At 42.2% G+C, this 18,434-nt stretch overlaps 1 protein-coding gene across 1 annotated transcript in view; it reads right to left on the bottom strand.

The window, feature by feature from the left end:
- The window catches only part of PGBD2 (piggyBac transposable element derived 2), a 36,946-nt gene extending 32,172 nt beyond the window's left edge, over positions 1-4,774 (bottom strand). Inside the window, exons 1-2 of the mRNA XM_030314727.2 lie at positions 4,646-4,774; positions 1,441-1,565 (exon numbers count right to left, since the gene is read on the bottom strand). The gene's annotated coding sequence lies outside the window, so the exon portion shown is untranslated. The remainder of the gene's footprint in view (positions 1-1,440; positions 1,566-4,645) is intronic.
- Between the last annotated feature and the right edge of the window lie 13,660 nt (positions 4,775-18,434).

Raw genomic sequence — 18,434 nt, 5'->3', positions numbered from 1 at the left:
GCTCTAGTCTGCCCTTAGTCCTTCTCACCCAGGGACCTAGCAGCACCCATACATTCTTCTAGTATGAGGCCTGCTGACCTCAGTGTCAGCTGTGGACCCAGAAGCAGCCCTGAGACATGGTTTCAGCCTCTCTCTGCCACAGTCTAGGGTAGGTCCAGGGAACCAGTGGGAGACACACCGATCCAATCCCCCAGTGGTAGACCAGCTAATCTTAGTCCCAGCTGTGGTCCCTGAAGCAGTCCTGTGGTTCAGCTGCAGCCTTGACTGAATGTGGTCCCAAAGGCAGTCACATCCACCTGGGGACCAGCAAGAACCACATCTTTCCGCAGAAAGTATTAACCATAAAGAAAATGATAAATTACACCACATTTAAATTAAGAACTTCTTAGTTCATCAGAAGAAACTCATAAATAGAAAAAGTTACCTGTAACAAATATAAGGGATTAGTATCTAGGAGACCCAAAGAATCTAAGATATACAAAGAAATCAGAGGAACAATTAAGAAAAACACAAATAACACAACAGGAAAATGGGTAAAAGGATATCAGCAGGTACTTCTCAAAGGAAATACAAACAGCATGCAAACATGAAAAGACAGTCAATCTCATTACTATTAGGGAAATAAAAATTTCAATCACAATTGAGGTATCATTTCACACATCACTTCACTAGGTTGGCAAAAATTTTAAAGGCAGACATTATCAAGTATTGGAGAGGACCATGAGTCATACAAGAGGCCTCAGTGCTGGAAGGAGTGTAAAAGATGCATTAGTATCTATGCCCAAACCCACACCCAGCAATCCACCCCAAGTATTTACCCTAGGGCAAGAGTTCTCAGCCTCAGCAATGACACTGGGGACTAAACAATTCTTCAGTGTGTGGGAGGGCTGGAGATGGGGAGGCTGTCCTGTGCATTACAGAATGTTTAGCAGCATGCATGACCTCTACCCATTAGAGACAGTAGCACCTCACTTGCCAGTTATGACAACAAAAAAGGATCTCCCTTTTTTTTGTTGTATAATGAAATACAACAAAAAAAGTGAATGAAGAACTTCAGCCACACACACCACTGAATGAATTGCAAAAAAATTCATTAGCAAAAAAAACCCACATACTTCATTACATGCATTCATTTTATAAGGACCAAAAAGGTAAACAAAACTAAAGTATGTATTATCTGGAAATACACACATACACATGGTAAAACCATAAAGAAATGCAAGGAAATGATTAAAAGATACTTCAGGACAGTGGTTACCTCTGAAGAGAAAAGATGAACTGGAGCAGACAGATAAATGACTTCTAAGGTTTGGATAAGGTTCCATTTCTTAAACTGAGCAGGATATTGAACATTGTTTCATTATTTTTGTTCACATGCATTTTATATATTTTTTGCACACTCACACAGACACACACAAAGGCACAAGGATATTTGCACACCCGTGAGCAAATACTAGCGAGTTGATCCACTCTGTGCCCCTCAGGAAGACTGCTGTCTGCGGTGATGAAGGAGTGGCAGGCAGAAGGTATTCTGTGGTGTTCCAGAACACATGTATCTTGCACAACTAGAGGAAGAAAATTAGAAAACAGTTATCTCCCCACTCTATAGTCTCATGAAGAGTCTCTTTACAGAATCCTTATTTCTCAAAGCCCAGCCAGCCCACATCCCAGCTTGTCCACACAGCGTCTCTGACCACCTCACCTCTTCCTCTGGTCTACTTGACGCTGCATATAAATTCCCCTACAGCCCAACCACACAAGATGCAGGCATCACGGAAACAAGTCCCACAAGCCCTTAGTGTATCTGAGTATGTGACTATAACCTCTATGGGCCTCCCACCTCCCTTCTCCTCTGACCTTCCTCAGCACTCAGGCAGGCTGGCTATAGATGCTAGGTGTCTAAACAGTAGGAGAAAGACCTTGGTCCTTCAACCCCTCTCCCCACCTCCCATTCACAAATCTGCAGCCTGGTAAGAATGTAGACCATGGAGCCACCAGTGGCAAGCTCTGTAATAATGGGTAAGTCGCTAACCTTGTCTGTGCCCACATCTCCTCACCTATAAAATGATATCTTCATGGTACCAATCCTAGTGGGGTCACTGTGAAGATAAGAGTCAAGGCATATGAAGCACATACAAGGGGCCTGGCTCTAAAAGTGTTAGCTATCATTTGAGATCCACAATCCCTCCCCCACAATTCTCAGAAGTCAAAAATGCTGTGAAAACTGAACAATTCTTCAAAATGTACCAACAAACTCTGGCAGCAAAATCTAAAATGATGTGAGGCTCTCTGCAATCTCTATTTCTAACTGTAGGTATCCATACATTTTGCTGCAGAAATCCTGTGTTTGATTAGGGGTGCTTTAGTATGACTTTGATAAAATCCAAACACGTCTGGCCAGTTTGGGGTCAGATAATGTGACCTGGTTACCATTTCACAGTCATGCTAACCCTCAGCAGTTCAGCTCATTACCTTTTTCTCTGTTGTGCCCTAGGCGGTCCTCTTCCACTCACTGACATTCAGTGACAGCCCCCAATCAGTCATTCTGACACTGGCCCATCCTCACAATCTGCCAAGAACCTTCCCAGATCACAACTGCACAGGACTTGGTATTAGATCAAGGCCACTAAACAGCCTGGTCCTGAGCCTTCCCCTACCGAGCCCCTGCCTAGGCTCAGGCCACCCTATGTCCTGCAATGTTCTTATCTAAGTCAAGAGTTACTGCATGTTGACCTCACCAAGTGCCCCCATGGCCAGGCAGTTGCCTGGTAAATTTATTCACCTTTATATCCCCAGAAGCCAACACAACTCCTGGCATGCAGTATGCACCCAATAAATACTTGCCGAACTGAACAAATGAGCAAATGGCCATAGTTCAGGGAACCTAATCCACCTTATCAGGCCTTCATTTTCATCTTTACCTTTTGACTTTCAGTCACTTATTCAGAACAGAACTAGGAACTCTTGACATATGATTGACCCTTACCAAAATATACTTATAAAGATTCTCTGAAACTGTGAGAAAATAAGTCCTCTATTTTTTTTTTTTTTTTTTTTTTTAGCAAAGGAATATCTTTAAAGATTATAGGCAGAATACGACACAATCACTTGGACATTTTAACAAGCTTATTCTGACTGTGGTGCAGCCAACTGAGGGCACCAAAGCAAGCACAGGTAGACAAAAGGCAGGATGGTGGTTCCCATAGAGAAAAGTGGGCCAGCCCAGGGAGAATTCAAAAAGGTAACCAAATCTGTATTGACTGCAGGCTAAAGCTGGGGGAAGAGCTGACAAGGGATGCCTTCCCCAGGAGTGTCTGGGTGGCTAGGGTAAGGTGATGTCATTCACAGAAATTGGGGGCACTAGAAGAGGACCAGATGTGAGTGAGCTCAAGGTGCCTTATGCTCATATTGAGACAGAAACGCTTTTGAGATAACCCAGAAACGTATCATGTAGGCCACAGGCTAAGCAAGTCTGGGACAGAGAAATGACCTGGGCTGGACCTGGGTTTGCTCAAAACCACAACAATCCTTAAAGCGACAAGAGATCACCCAGGGAAGATGCCCAGACTGAAAGAGAAGATGGCCAAGGAGGGCATCTTCAGAGATTTGAGGACAAAAGGAGATAGGCCTGATAAGTAGAAGGAGAATCAAGAGAGGCTGGCTAGGACCAGGATGGGTCAAGGCACAGAGGATGACCAAAGCTGCCACTCTCTATTGGGCCTGGCAGGGAGGAAGAAAAGACCCTCTGATTTGAGATCTGGTGCTTCCAATGCCACTCTGAAGGGGAGAGAGCCTCTACTGGTTAAAATGTAAATTTGTCCAATAAGACAACTAAATGCAACTAAATACTGACTTGGATCCTATACCACAGAAAAGAAATGGGCTAGACAAACAGACTGATCTGAATAGAACCTGTAGATGTTAGTGTCCTAGTTTTGCGGTTCTGTTAAATTAGATGTTAACATTTGGAGAGTCCAAGTGAATAGAATGAGAATTCTTTGTACTAGTTTCTAAAATTTTTCTTAATTCTGAAATTATTTCGAAAATATTTCTTTAATAAGACATTTTACAAATGTAAATGCCTCAAAGTTGAGCCACGTGCAAAACGGCGGGGGAAAAGCCTTTGTGAGACACCAGCCCCCTCCCCTCCTCTTCCCCATTACAAAATCAAACCGAGAATAGGAAAACAAAAGGCACTCCGCGATCGCAGAGGCAGGCAGAAGCACCCAGCAAGTCCCCGCTCCGGGTCACCCCTCCCTGAGGGTGCTCCCTCCCCTGAGGGAGCGCGGCCCGAGACTCGCCCCCTACCAGGTCTCTCCGCAGCCGGGACTCCGCCCACAGGTGGCGACCACTCAACTCCCGTACATCCTGCTTCAGCGCATTCCCGCCCAGCCCAAAGGTTCTAGGTTCTCTCCGCTGAGTCCGCACCGCCCTCAGCCCGCCTCCCGCCCTACAGCGGGAGTGCGGCTGTTCGGCCTTAGGAGCCCAGAAGCCCATTGTCCCCATACCAGTCCCTCGTAACCACTATCCGCGCGCGGCGCTGAGGGCCAAAGCCTGGGATGCCGTTGAGAAAACGCAACGCCAGGCCCCACCGCTCCCGAACCCAAACCAGGGCGGTCCGCAACGCGAGCGGGCCGACGCCTACCTGCGCGCCTTGCGGGCTGAAGTCTCGCTGAGCCGCGCTGGACACAGAGCGAGGCAGGGAACCCCAAAGAGCCGGGCCGCGCCCGCCTCGGGCGTCGCGGCCGCGCAACGTCCGGCACCAGAGCGCTCTGGGCGCCTGGGCTTGCCTTCTGTGTCCCGCCCCAGTCACGCCCCCGACCACGCCCCGACCCGAGCAACCACAGAGAGGCCAGGGCCTCCGCAGAGCCTAGAGGGACCTTGGAAGTACCTCCGCGAGCCTGTCTGAGCTGCAGAAGTGTCCGAAGAATCTCCTGTTTGCTCCGCTCACACTGCTCTCTCCCTTGCTAGTCTAGGCACTTTTCTCGCCCCTGGTCACAAAAGCAGGAGGCTTTTTTCTATCTAGGTTGGTGGTTCTGTAAACAGAATGAGTTAGGGGGGCCTCTGGAAAAGTACAGACTTCGCTTTCTCTACATAAGAAAAGTCGTTTTAAGACCCTGACCATCTTGTGAAAGAATTTAAAAGCAAATAGCCGCTATCAAGCCAGAAGATACCCTAGTCACGTAAGGGACAATATAATCAGTGCTAAAACTCCCAGTGCTGACTCAAAAGTGAAGACTGACCTGACACACATACTTGAGTTAACTTTACAGAATCTAAACCACTTTGAGCACTCAGGTACAAGACATACTGGAGCCATTGAACTAATAATGCTCACCTGGTTGGACCTTGTGAGTTCAACCTGGAGACAGTCAACTTAAGATGACTTTTACCCTAATTCCTTGTTGTCTTCCCCATTGTGCAAGCCTTTCAGGAGTATGCGTGCTCCCTTAGCTTAAAATTTACCCAATTTTGTTGTTCAAGGAGACTCTCTTGGGAAAGACCACCCTTTACCTGTTGCAAGTAAAACTCTTACTCTTCCTATTCTTTGGGTTCGTTGTGTATTTTGGCTCCACATCCACCAAGAGGTGAACTTAGTTTTGGGTAACAGTTTTCCAGACCAATAGCTGCTTCACCTGGGAACTTAGTAAAAAAGCAAATCCTGGAGTTCCATCCCAAACCTACTGAATCAGAAACTGAGGGCAGGCCCAACATCCCTTGAGGTGATACAAAGTAGGTTTTGAAAACCACTGGTCTGTGACAAGTTTTCTCAACCTCCATACTCTGGACATTTTGGCCTATATAATTCTCTGTTGTGGGGGTCTGTCCTGTGCTTTACGGGTAGAGTCACCATAAAATACAAGGTGACCAGTTAAATTTGATTTTCAACTAAACAACGGTGTTAATTTAAGATTCAAATTTAACTGAGAGTCCTGTATTTTATTTGGAGACACTACCCTACATGTTTTTTTTATTTGCTAAATCTGAAAATTCTGATTATAGGATATTTGAACATCCCTGGCCTCTACCTGTTAGGTGCCAGTAGCACACCACACCCTTGCCCCTCCAGTTATGACCACTAAAAATGTCTCCAGTATGCTCATTGTTAAATAAAAAATTCATTTGACTAAATTTAAAGATCTAAGTTGTTTTATTAAATCATTCACAAATTGGGGAGCATTCCCTCTAGCAAATGGAGGAAAGTTCTGAGGAATTATACAAAATTGAAGTTTTTTATAGAAGAAAGGTGGGGCAAGAAAATTACTAGCAAAGGAAAAGGATTGTCCCTAGAAAGACCACTTTCCTTGTGGGTAAAAGCAAGGGATTTTATTGTGGAATTGACCTCATCTGCCTTTGGGGGATGGAGAGGGCCTATTATGGAAAACTGGCACTGATCAAAAAAATTCCTGACTTACCAGTAAACAAACACTACATTTCTGGGGGAGGTTGAAATTGCAATTTTTAAATTTTTTTTGTTTACAATTTATTTTCTTTTTTCTTTTTAAAAATTTTTTTTAACATTTATTTATTTTTGAGAGACAGAGGCAGAGCATGACCAGGGGAGGGGGAGAGAGAGAGAGAGAGAGAGAGATACAGAATCTGAAGCAGGCTCCAGGTTCTGAGCTGTTTGTTAGCCCAGAGCCTGATGCGGTGCTCGATGCAGGGCTCGAACTCAGAACTGCAAGACCATGCATGACCCGAGCTGAAGTTGGATGCTCAACTAACTGAGCCACCCAGGTGCCCCTATTTTCTTTCTTTAAGAAATCTCCGCACCCAATGTGGGGCTCAAACTCATAACCCTGAGATCAAGAGTTGCATGCTCTACTGACGAAGTCATCCAGGCACCCCAAATCTGCAATTAGATTGGTATTAATCCCCAATGTAGGAACTCAATGTAAGTGACACATTTTGAGCCTGTGGTTTCCTTTTTCACACCAAGGAGGCAAAATTCCTCCTCTACTCCAACCCACCTGTACCTTCACAGCTTGAGAATTACTGCTTTATGAGATACATGGGACAGCGTACTTCACAGAAAAGGATGACTTGGCCTCAAAGGCTCTGTCTAAACACAAATATTCTTGGGAACAACCTATGTTAAACGTCCAAGAGAGTCAAGTAGCAAAGGTTTTGCATTTGCTTGTCTACCCTGGCAATTCTCCAGAAGATATTTTTTGTTTGGTTGGTTTTGTCACTGTTTGTAAAAATAAAATCAAAATGGTGTCACTTAAGTTAAGGCCTGAAGTCAGTAAACCAACAATTATTACCTAACCTAACTGCAGTTTCAACTCTGCAGAAATGTAAACTTTAATCAGTCAACATGGGGATTTCCTGGTCAGCACTAGGAAATTTACTGAGAGACCACGTCAGTACCCCTTAGGAGGACAACCTTGTCTAAAATAATGGGTTTATGGACAATAATTTCCTTTTTGTCAATTCCTCTCTATCTTTAAAAACCTTTCCCAGGGTGCCTGGGTGGCTCAGTTGGTTAGCATCTGACTTCAGCTCAGGTTATGATCTCATGGTTTGGTTCAGTTCCTGACCTCAAGCCCACATCAGCGCAGAGCCCACCTTGGATCTTCTGCCCCCACCCCCCCACCCCTACCCCACTCATTCATGCTTTCTCTCTCTCTCTCTCAAAAATAAATTAAAAAAACGTTTAATTTTTTTTTCCCTTTTCTGTACACCTTTGGAACTCCCCTCTACTTTCCAGACAGGATGCTGTGTGATTCATGAATCAATATATAAAGCCAATTAGATTTTTAAATTTATTCTGTTGAGTTTTTGTTATTTAACAGATTTGGTATCAGCAGTGTCATTCGAAGCAAACTTTTGGCAACATTCAGGGACAATGCAAAAAAATAAATAAATAAATAAATAAATAAATAAATAAGCATGCTCTCCATGAATCCTTTGAAGTCCCTGTCCTTCTCACATTTCCAAGGGCTATAAGTAAGTTCTTCTCAGTTCTGACTTCCACACTTTCTGCATTCAAACTTTCAAATCTAATTGGCATTCTTTTACAAGGCACATCAACTTGAGCTGCCAGGAGATATTCCCAGAGGCAACTGAGCTTCCATAAATATGGAACCCAGTTGATCTTCCATGTTTGCCTGGTGCCCAACTGAGCTGGCAGAGGATGTTCCCAGGGCCAAACTCTGACCTTTCAGACCACAATTGCCTGGGTAGAAAACCTCAACAGTTTCCATGGGAATTGGTGATAGTGTGCACACAAGGCATTCTTGTGACCAGGAGGCACTAACATTTTGTGGTTACTGTCAATACATTAAGGTGCACACGTGGGGCGCCTGGGTGGCTCAGTCAGTTAAGCGTCTGCCTTCAGCTCAGGTCATGGTCTTGCAGTCTGTGGGTTCGAGCCCCGCGTTGGGCTCTGTGCTGACAGCTCAGAGCCTGGAGCCTGTTTCAGATTCTATGTCTCCCTCTCTCTCTGACCCTCCCCTGTTCATGCTCTGTCTCTTTCTGTCTCAAAAATAAATAAAGGTTAAAAAAAAGATTAAAAAGGTGCAGATGTTCGTCTTGTTTTATGTAGATAAGGGCTATTGCTAACGGGCATTTTCGAGACCAAAAAGCTGCAAAATTGGGGGGTGTGAGTTTAGGACTGAAAGTCTATTAGATCATTTGCTACTTCAAGAAGACTCTTATGTTAGGATAAGTTGGTCATGGAATGGGTTAGGTTCACACTAGTTTGCCCGCCATCTGCAAGAAAATCTCCATACAACAAGATATATTGTAAAACATGCACAATCCTCCATCCAGTGGCACATCCCTTTTAGGTAGTAGTTCAAGTCTGAGAAACCCAAAAGGCTTAGCTAATGGATCCTTAAGTTCTAGATTCAAGCATGACACCTTCCAGCATACCAATTTATTTTATGTCCAAGAACTATAGTCCTGAAAGTTGCAGATATTTAGCCAAAACAACAAAATCTTACTAAGCATGTCTTGTGTCCTGAGGAATTTGGCTTGGTAACCATCAGATTGGGGGCCCCCAAATAGGGCAGAAAAGAAAAGTGAGTTGCAAAATGAACAAACCTTTTAGAATCTCTAAAAGAAAGTTTCATTTGAACCAGAGTTGAGACAGCTGCCCAAGAAACACCATCTTCCCAAAGAAGGGAGTGCTCTGGAAAATGATGTTTTTACAGGGTTATATACTTTTTACATCTTGTAAGAGCTCAAATATTATAGACTAACATATAGGCAGGAATCACAAGTAGTAACATCAAGGAATGCAGGGATAAGAAGCATTGTCTTTAAGGACAAGATAGTTTTCCTTTAGAATACTCATTTACAAAGCAAATATACAATGCATGCTTGTAGGACTTGAATACAGTTTCAACTCCCTCAGATATGTAGCCTTTAACCAGTCACCAGAGAGATTTGTTAGTCAGTTTTAGGAAATTTAATGATAGACACTCTCTGTTCCCCTCAGGAGGGCAACCTTGCCTACAACAATAAATTCTTTGCTAATAATTTTCTTTTTTCTACTTTTAAAAACCTTTTCTATAGCTTTTTGGACATCACATCTACTTGCTATATGTGGAGCTGCCTGATCCATGAATAAATTTATAAAGCTAAACAGGTCTCTAAAATTTACTTGGTTGAATTCTTGTTATTTAACATTGTAAAGTGTGTTACAAAATATAAGTTATATGTAAGAAATATATACATAAGAAATATAAGTTATGACAATTTGTGACATCCTCAGCCAATGTTACACTCAAGTTTGTCATTGTTCATTTCACTTATATGCAGTGAGGCCATGGACACCAGATACAACAGAGAACAAAATGTGCTTGTTCTCATGGACTCACTTTCTAATAGAGGAGGCATTCAAGAAACAAGTAGTATGTAATGTGTCAAAATGTGGTTTAATTAACACATTTTTGTGGTATTGCTTTATTTAGCAAGTTAAGAGGATAAGGAATGATCGCTATAAGGGTGGGGTGCTATTTTAGGTAATGTAAAGGTAGTGTTTCTCAGATTACTTTACTCCAGAACCTGTGTCTCATTTGTTCCTTCATTCAACAAATGTCTAATGAATAGCACTCTGTGACACTCATTCTTCTCCTCTAAGCACTGTAGTTAAAACAGTGAGGAAAAAAAACCACACCTTTTCTTCATGGTACTTACATTCCAGTGAGAAAAACAATAAACAAACAAGTAAAATATATGTTAGAGACTGCTATGGAAAAAAATAAAGTGGGAAAGGGAATAGCAAATCCAGTTTTACATAGTGTGGTCAGGGAAGACCTCACTGTGAAAACTATATCTGAGTGAAAAGCCAAGAGATATGAAGAACAAACCATTCAGAATTCAATAGGAAAAATAATTTAGGCAAAAAAAATGGCATGTTCAAAAGCCCTGGAGTGAAAGCATGCTTAGCAAGTTTGAGGAACAGCATGACGAGCTGAGTGAATAAGGAGAGTCAAAGAAATGAAGTCAGCCAGGAGGAGGTCAAAGTTCACTCTTTGAAGATGACAGGATACTCTACATGTAAAACCCAAAAGATTCCACAAAAAAACTGCTACAACTGATTCATGAATTCAGCAAAGTTGCAGGATATAAAATCAACACACAGAAATCGGTTGCATTCCTATGCAAAGAGAAATCACGGAATCAATCCCATTGACAATTACACCAAAAACCATAAAACACCTAAGAATAAATCTAACCAAAAAGGTGAAAAAATCTATACACTGAAAACTATAGAAAGCTTAAGAAAGAAATTGAAGAAGACACAAAAAAATGGAAAAATATTCCATGCTCCTGGATTGGAAGAACAAATATTTTTAAAATGTCAATACTACCAAAAGCAATCTACATATTGAGTGTAATACCTATCAAAATAACATGAGCATTCTTCACAGAGCTAGAACAAACAATCCTAAAATTTTTATGGAACCAGAAAAGACCCTGAATAGCCAAAGCAATCTTGAAAAAGAAAACCAAAGCAGGACGCATCACAATCCTGGACTTCAAGCTATACCACAGACTGTAATCATCAAGACAGTATGGTACTGGCACAAAAACAGACACTCAGATCAGTAGAACAGAATAGAGAACCCAGAAATGGACCCACAAACGTACGGCCAACTAATCTTTGACAAAGCAGGAAGGAATATCCAATGGAATGAAGACAGTCTCTTCAGCAAGTGGTGCTGGGAAAACTGGACAGTGACATGCACAAGAATGAACCTGAACCACTTTCTTATACCATACACAAAAATAAACTCAAAATGGATGAAAGACCTCAATGTAAGACAGAAAGCCATCAAAATCCTCAAGGAGAAAGCAGGCAAAAACCTCTTTGATCTTGGCCGCAGCAACTTCTTACTCAACACGTCTCTGGAGGCAAGGGAAACAAAAGCAAAAATCAACTACTGGGACCTCATCAAAATGAAAAGCTTCTGCACAGCGAAGGAAACAATCAGCAAAACTAAAAGGCAACCGACAGAATGGGAGAAGATATTTGCAAATGACATATCAGATAAAGGGTTGGTATCCAAAATCTATAAAGAACTTATCACCCTCAACACCCTAAAAACAAATAAACCAGTGAAGAAATGGGCAAAAGACATGAATAGACACTTCTCCAAAGAAGACATCCAGATGGCCAACCAACACATGAAAAAATGCTGAACTTCACTCATCATCAGGGAAATAAAAATCAAAACCACAATGAGATACCACCTTGCCCCTGTCAGAATGGCTAACGTTAACAACTCAGGCAACAACAGATGTTGGCGAGGATGCAGAGAAAGAGGATCTCTTGCATTGTTGGTGGGAATGCAAGCTGGTGCAGCCACTCTGGACAATAGTATGGAGATTCCTCACAAAACTAAAAATAGAACTACTCTATGACCCAGAAATTTCACTACTAGACATTTATGCAAGGGATACAGGTGTGCTGTTTTGAAGGGACACATGCACCCCAATGTTTATTTATTTATTTATTTTTATTTTATTTCTTTTTCAATATATGAAATTTATTGTCAAATTGGTTTCCATACAACACCCAGTGCTCATCGCAAAAGGTGCCCTCCTCAATACCCATCACCCACCCTCCCTCCCTCCCATCCCACATCAACCCTCAGTTTGTTCTCAGTTTTTAAGAGTCTCTTATGCTTTGGCTCTCTCCCTCTCTAACCTCTTTTTTTTTTCCTTCCCCTCCTCCATGGGTTTCTGTTAAGTTTCTCAGGATCCACAGAAGAGTGAAAACATATGGTATCTGTCTTTCTCTGTATGGCTTATTTCACTTAGCATCACACTCTCCAGTTCCATCCACGTTGCTACAAAGGGCCATATTTCATTCTTTCTCATTGCCATGTAGTACTCCATTATGTATATAAACCATAATTTCTTTATCCATTCATCAGTTGATGGACATTTAGGCTCTTTCCATAATTTGGCTATTGTTGAGAGTGCTGCTGTAAACATTAGGGTACAAGTGCCCCTATGCATCAGTACTCCTGTATCCCTTGGGTAAATTCCTAGCAGTGCTATTGCTGGGTCATAGGGTAGGTCTATTTTTAATTTTCTGAGGAACCTCCACACTGCTTTCCAGAGTGGCTGCACCAATTTGCATTCGCACCAACAGTGCAAGAGGGTTCCCATTTCTCCACATCCTCACCAGCATCTATAGTCTCCTGATTTGTTCATTTTGGCCACTCTGACGGGCGTGAGGTGATATCTGAGTGTGGTTTTGATTTGTATTTCCCTGATGAGGAGCAACGTTGAGCATCTTTTCATGTGCCTGTTGGCCATCTGGATGTCTTCTTTAGAGAAGTGTCTATTCATGTTTTCTGCCCATTTCTTCACTGGGTTATTTGTTTTTCGGGTGTGGAGTTTGGTGAGCTCTTTATAGATTTTGGATACTAGCCCTTTGTCCGATATGTCATTTGCAAATATCTTTTCCCATTCCATTGGTTGCCTTTAGTTTTGTTGCCATTAGCTATTCATTAGTTTTGCCTTTGCTGTGCAGAAGCTTTTTATCTTCATAATGTCCCAGTAATTCATTTTTGCTTTTAATTCCCTTGCCTTTGGGGATGTGTCGAGTAAGAGATTGCTACGGCTGAGGTCAGAGAGGTCTTTTCCTGCTTTCTCCTCAGGGTTTTGATGGTTTCCTGTCTCACATTCATGTCCTTTATCCATTTTGAGTTTATTTTTGTAAATGGTGTGAGAAAGTGGTCTAGTTTCAACCTTCTGCATGTTGCTGTCCAGTTCTCCCAGCACCATTTGTTGAAGAGACTGTGTTTTTTCCATCGGATGTTCTTTCCTGCTTTGTCAAAGATTACTTGGCCATATGTTTGTGGGTCTAGTTCTGGGGTTTCTATCCTATTCCATTGGTCTATGTGTCTGTTTTTGTGCCAATACTATGCTGTCTTGATGATTACAGCTTTGTAGTAGAGGCTAAAGTCTGGGATTGTGATGCCTCCTGCTTTGGTCTTCTTCTTCAAAATTCCTTTGGCTATTCGGGGCCTTTTGTGGTTCCATATGAATTTTAGAATTGCTTGTTCTAGTTTCAAGAAGAATGCTGGTGCAATTTTGATTGGGATTGCATTGAATGTGTAGATAGCTTTGGGTAGTATTGACATTTTGACAATATTTATTCTTCCAATCCATGAGCAGGGAATGTCTTTCCATTTCTTTATATCTTCTTCAATTTCCTTCATAAGCTTTCTATAGTTTTCAGCATACAGATCTTGTACATCTTTGGTTAGATTTATTCCTAGGTATTTTATGCTTCTTGGTGCAATTGTGAATGGGATCAGTTTCTTTATTTGTCTTTCTGTTGCTTCATTGTTAGTGTATAAGAATGCAACTGATTTCTGTACATTGATTTTGTATCCTGCAACTTTGCTGAATTCATGCATCCATTCTAGCAGACTTTTGGTGGAGTCTATCAGATTTTCCATGTATAATATCATGTCATCTGCAAAAAGCGAAAGCGTGACTTCATCTTTGCCAATTTTGATGCCTTTGATGTCCTTTTGTTGTCTGATTGCTGATGCTAGAACTTCCAGCACTATGTTAAACAACAGCGGTGAGAGTGGGCATCCCTGTCGTGTTCCTGATCTCAGGGAAAAAGCTCTCAGTTTTTCCCCATGGAGGATGATGTTAGCTGTGGGCTATTCATAAATGGCTTTTATGATCTTTAAGTATGCTCCTTCTATCCCGACTTTCTCAAGGGTTTTTATTAAGAAAGTTTGCTGAATTTTATCAAAGGCCTTTTCTGCATTGATTGACAGGATCATATGGTTCTTATCTTTTCTTTTATTAATGTGATGTATCACGGTGATGGATTTACGAATGTTGAACCAGCCCTGCATCCCAGGAATGAATCCCACTTGATCATGGCGAATAATTCTTTTTATATGCTGTTGAATTCGATTTGCTAGTATCTTATTGAGAATTTTTGCATCCATATTCATCAGGGATATTGGCCTGTAGTTCTCTTTTTTTCCTGGGTCTCTGTCTGGTTTAGGAATCAAAGTAATACTGGCTTCATAGAATGAGTCTGGAAGTTTTTCTTCCCTTTCTATTTCTTGGAATAGCTTGAGAAGGATAGGTATTATCTCTGCTTTAAACGTCTGGTAGAACTCCCCTGGGAAGCCATCTGGTCCTGGACTCTTATTTGTTGGGAGATTTTTGATAACAGATTCAATTTCTTCGCTGGTTATGGGTCTGTTCAAGCTTCCTATTTCCTCCTGATTGAGTTTTGGAAGAGTATGGGTATTTAGGAATTTGTCCATTTCTTCCAGGTTGTCCAATTTGTTGGCATATAATTTTTCATAGTATTCCCTGAAAATTGTTTGTATTTCTGAAGGATTGGTTGTAATAATTCCATTTTCATTCATGATTTTATCTATTTGGGTCATCTCCCTTTTCTTTTTGAGAAGCCTGGCTAGAGGTTTGTCAATTTTGTTTATTTTTTCAAAAAACCAACTCTTGGTTTCATTGATCTGCTCTACAGATTTTTAGATTCTATATTGTTCATTTCTGCTCTGATCTTTATTATTTCTCTTCTTCTGCTGGGTTTAGGCTGTCTTTGCTGTTCTGCTTCTATTTCCTTTAGGTGTGCTGTTAGATTTTTTTTGGGGATTTTTCTTGTTTCTTGAGATAGGCCTGGATTGCGATGTATTTTCCTCTCAGGACTGCCTTTGCTGCATCCGAAAGCATTTGGATTGTTGTATTTTCATTTTTGTTTGTTTCCATATATTTTTTAATTTCTTCTCTAATTGCCTGGTTGGCCCACTCATTCTTTAGTAGGGTGTTCTTTAACCTCCATGCTTTTGGAGGTTTTCCAGACTTTTTCCTGTGGTTGATTTCAAGCTTCATAGCATTGTGGTCTGAAAGTATGCATGATATAATTTCAATTTTTGTATACTTATGAAGGGCTGTTTTGTGACCCAGTATATGATCTATCTTGGAGAATGTTCCATATGCACTCGAGAAGAAAGTATATTCTGTTGCTTTGGGATGCAGAGTTCTAAATATATCTGTCAAGTCCATCTGATCCAGTGTCTCATTCAGGGCCCTTGTTTCTTTATTGACCATGTGTCTAGATGATCTATCCATTTCTGTAAGTGGAGTGTTAAAGTCCCCTGCAATTACCACATTCTTATCAATAAGGTTGCTTCTGTTTATGAGTAATTGTTTTATATATTTGGGGGCTCCGGTATTCGGTGCATAGACATTTATAATTGTTAGCTCTTCCTGGTGGATAGACCCTGTAATCATTATATAATGCCCTTCTTCATCTCTTGTTACAGCCTTTAATTTAAAGTCTAGTTTGTCTGATATAAGTATGGCTACTCCAGCTTTCTTTTGGCTTCCGGTAGCATGATAAATAGTTCTCAATCTAAAGGTGTACTCAGATCTAAAACATGTCTCTTGTGGACAGCAAATAGATGGGTCTTGTTTTTTTATCCATTCTGATACCCTATGTCTTTTGGTTGGCACATTTAATCCATTTACATTCAGTGTTATTATAGAAAGATACGGGTTTAGAGTCATTGTGATGTCTGTATGATTTATGCTTGTAGTGATGTCTCTGGTACTTTGTCTCACAGGGTCCCCCTTAGGATCTCTTGTAGGGCTGGTTTAGTGGTGACAAATTCCTTCAGTTTTTGTTTGTTTGGGAAGACCTTTATCTCTCCTTCTATTCTAAATGACAGACTTGCTGGATAAAGGATTCTCGGCTGCATATTTTTCCTGTTCAGCAAATTAAAGATCTCGTGCCAATCCTTTCTGGCCTGCCAAGTTTCAAAAGAGAGATCAGTCACGAGTCTTCTAGGTCTCCCTTTATATGTGAGGGCACGTTTACCCCTTGCTGCTTTCAGAATTTTCTCTTTATCCTTGTATTTTGCCAGTTTCACTATGATATGTCGTGCAGAAGATCGATTCCAGTTACGTCTGAAGGGAGTTCTCTGTGCCTCTTGGATTTCAATGCCTTTTTCCTTCCCCAGTTCAGGGAAGTTCTCAGCTATTATTTCTTCAAGTACCCCTTCAGCACCTTTCCCTCTCTCTTCCTCCTCTGGGATACCAATTATGCATATATTATTTCTTTTTAGTGTATCACTTAGTTCTCTAATTTTCCCCTCATACTCCTGGATTTTTTTATCTCTCTTTTTCTCAGCTTCCTCTTTTTCCATAACTTTATCTTCTAGTTCACCTATTCTCTCCTCTGCCTCTTCCATCCGAGCCGTCGTGGTTTCCATTTTGGTTTGCATTTCGTTTAAAGCGTTTTTCAGCTCCTCGTCACTGTTCCTTAGTCCCTTGATCTCTGTAGCAAGAGATTCTCTGCTGTCCTCTATACTGTTTTCAAGCCCAGCGATTAATTTTATGACTATTATTCTAAATTCACTTTCTGTTATATTATTTAAATCCTTTTTGATCAGTTCATTAGCTGTTGTTATTTCCTGGAGATTTTGTGAGGGGAATTCTTCCGCTTGGTCATTTTGGATAGTCCCTGGGGTGGTGCGGACGTGCAGGGCACTTCCCCTATGCTGTGGTGTATAACAGGAGCTGGTGGGCGGAGCCGCAGTCAGACCTGATGTCTGCCCCCAGCCCACTGCTGGGGCCATAGTCAGACTGGTGTGTGCCTTCTCTTCCCCTCTCCTAGGGCGGGATTCACTGTGGGGTGGCGTGGCCTGTCTGGGCTACTTGCACACTGCCAGGCTTGTGGTACTGGGGATCTGGCGTATTAGCTGGGGTGGGTAGGCAAGGTGCACGGGGGCAGGAGGGGCATGCTTAGCTCCCTTCTCCTTAGGTGATCCACTTCAGGAGGGGCCCTGTGGCAGCGGGAGGGAGTCAGACCTGCTGCCAGAGGGGTGGCTCCGCAGAAGCACAGCGTTGGGTGTTTGCGCAGAGAGCAAGCAAGTTCCCTGGCAGGAACTGGTTCCCTTTGGGATTTTGGCTGGGGGATGGGTGAGGGAGATGGCGCTGGCGAGTGCCTTTGTTCCCTGCCAAACTGAGCTCTGTCCTCTTGGGGCTCAGCAACTCTCCCTCCCTTCGTCCTCCAGCCTCCCCGATTTCTGAGCAGAGCTGTTCACTTATGACCTCCCAGATGCTAAGTCTCACTTGCTGTCGGAACACACTCCGTCCTTCCCCTCCGATTTTGCAAGCCAGACCCGGGGTGCTCTGCTTGGCCGGCAGGCTGCCCTTCTGCCCCGGCTCCCTCCCGCCAGTCTATACAGCACGCACCGCCTCTCCACCCTTCCTACCCTCTTCCATGGGCCTCTCGTCTGCACTGGGCTCCGGATACTCCGTTCTGCTAGTCTTCTGGTGGTTTTCTGGGTTAGTTAGGCAGGTGTAGGTGGAATCTAAGTGATCAGCAGGACGCGCAGTGAGCCCAGTGTCCTCCTACGCCTCCATCTTCCCCGAAAGTCTGCACCCCAATGTTTATAGCAGCAGTATCAACAATAGTCAAAGTATGGAAAGAGCCCAAATGTCCATCGATGGGTGAATGGCTAGAGAAGATGTGGTATATAGAAACAATGGAGTATTACTCGGCAATCAAAAAGAATGAAATCTTGTCATTTACAAGTATGTGGATGGAACTGGAGGGTATTATGCTGAGTGAAATTAGTCAGAGAAAGACAAATATATGACTTCACTCATATGAGGACTTTAAGAGACAAAGCAGATGAACATAAGGGAAGGGAAACAAAAATAATATAAAAACAGGGAGAGGGACAAAACATAAGAGACTCATAAATATGGAGAACAACAGGGTTACTGGAAGGGTTGTGGGAGGGGGGATGGGCTAAATGGGTAAGGGGCACTAAGGAATCTATTCCTGAAATCATTGTTTCACTATATGCTAAGAAATTTGGATGCAAATTTTTAAAAATTAAAATTAAGAATTATAGTGAGAAAAAAAGGAAATTAAAAAAAAAAGAAATGAAGTCAGAGGG

This window comes from Lynx canadensis, chromosome A1 (assembly GCF_007474595.2).
Source record: "Lynx canadensis isolate LIC74 chromosome A1, mLynCan4.pri.v2, whole genome shotgun sequence".
NCBI classification, from domain to species: domain Eukaryota; kingdom Metazoa; phylum Chordata; class Mammalia; order Carnivora; family Felidae; genus Lynx; species Lynx canadensis.
This window is presented reverse-complemented; position numbering and strand designations above follow the sequence as displayed.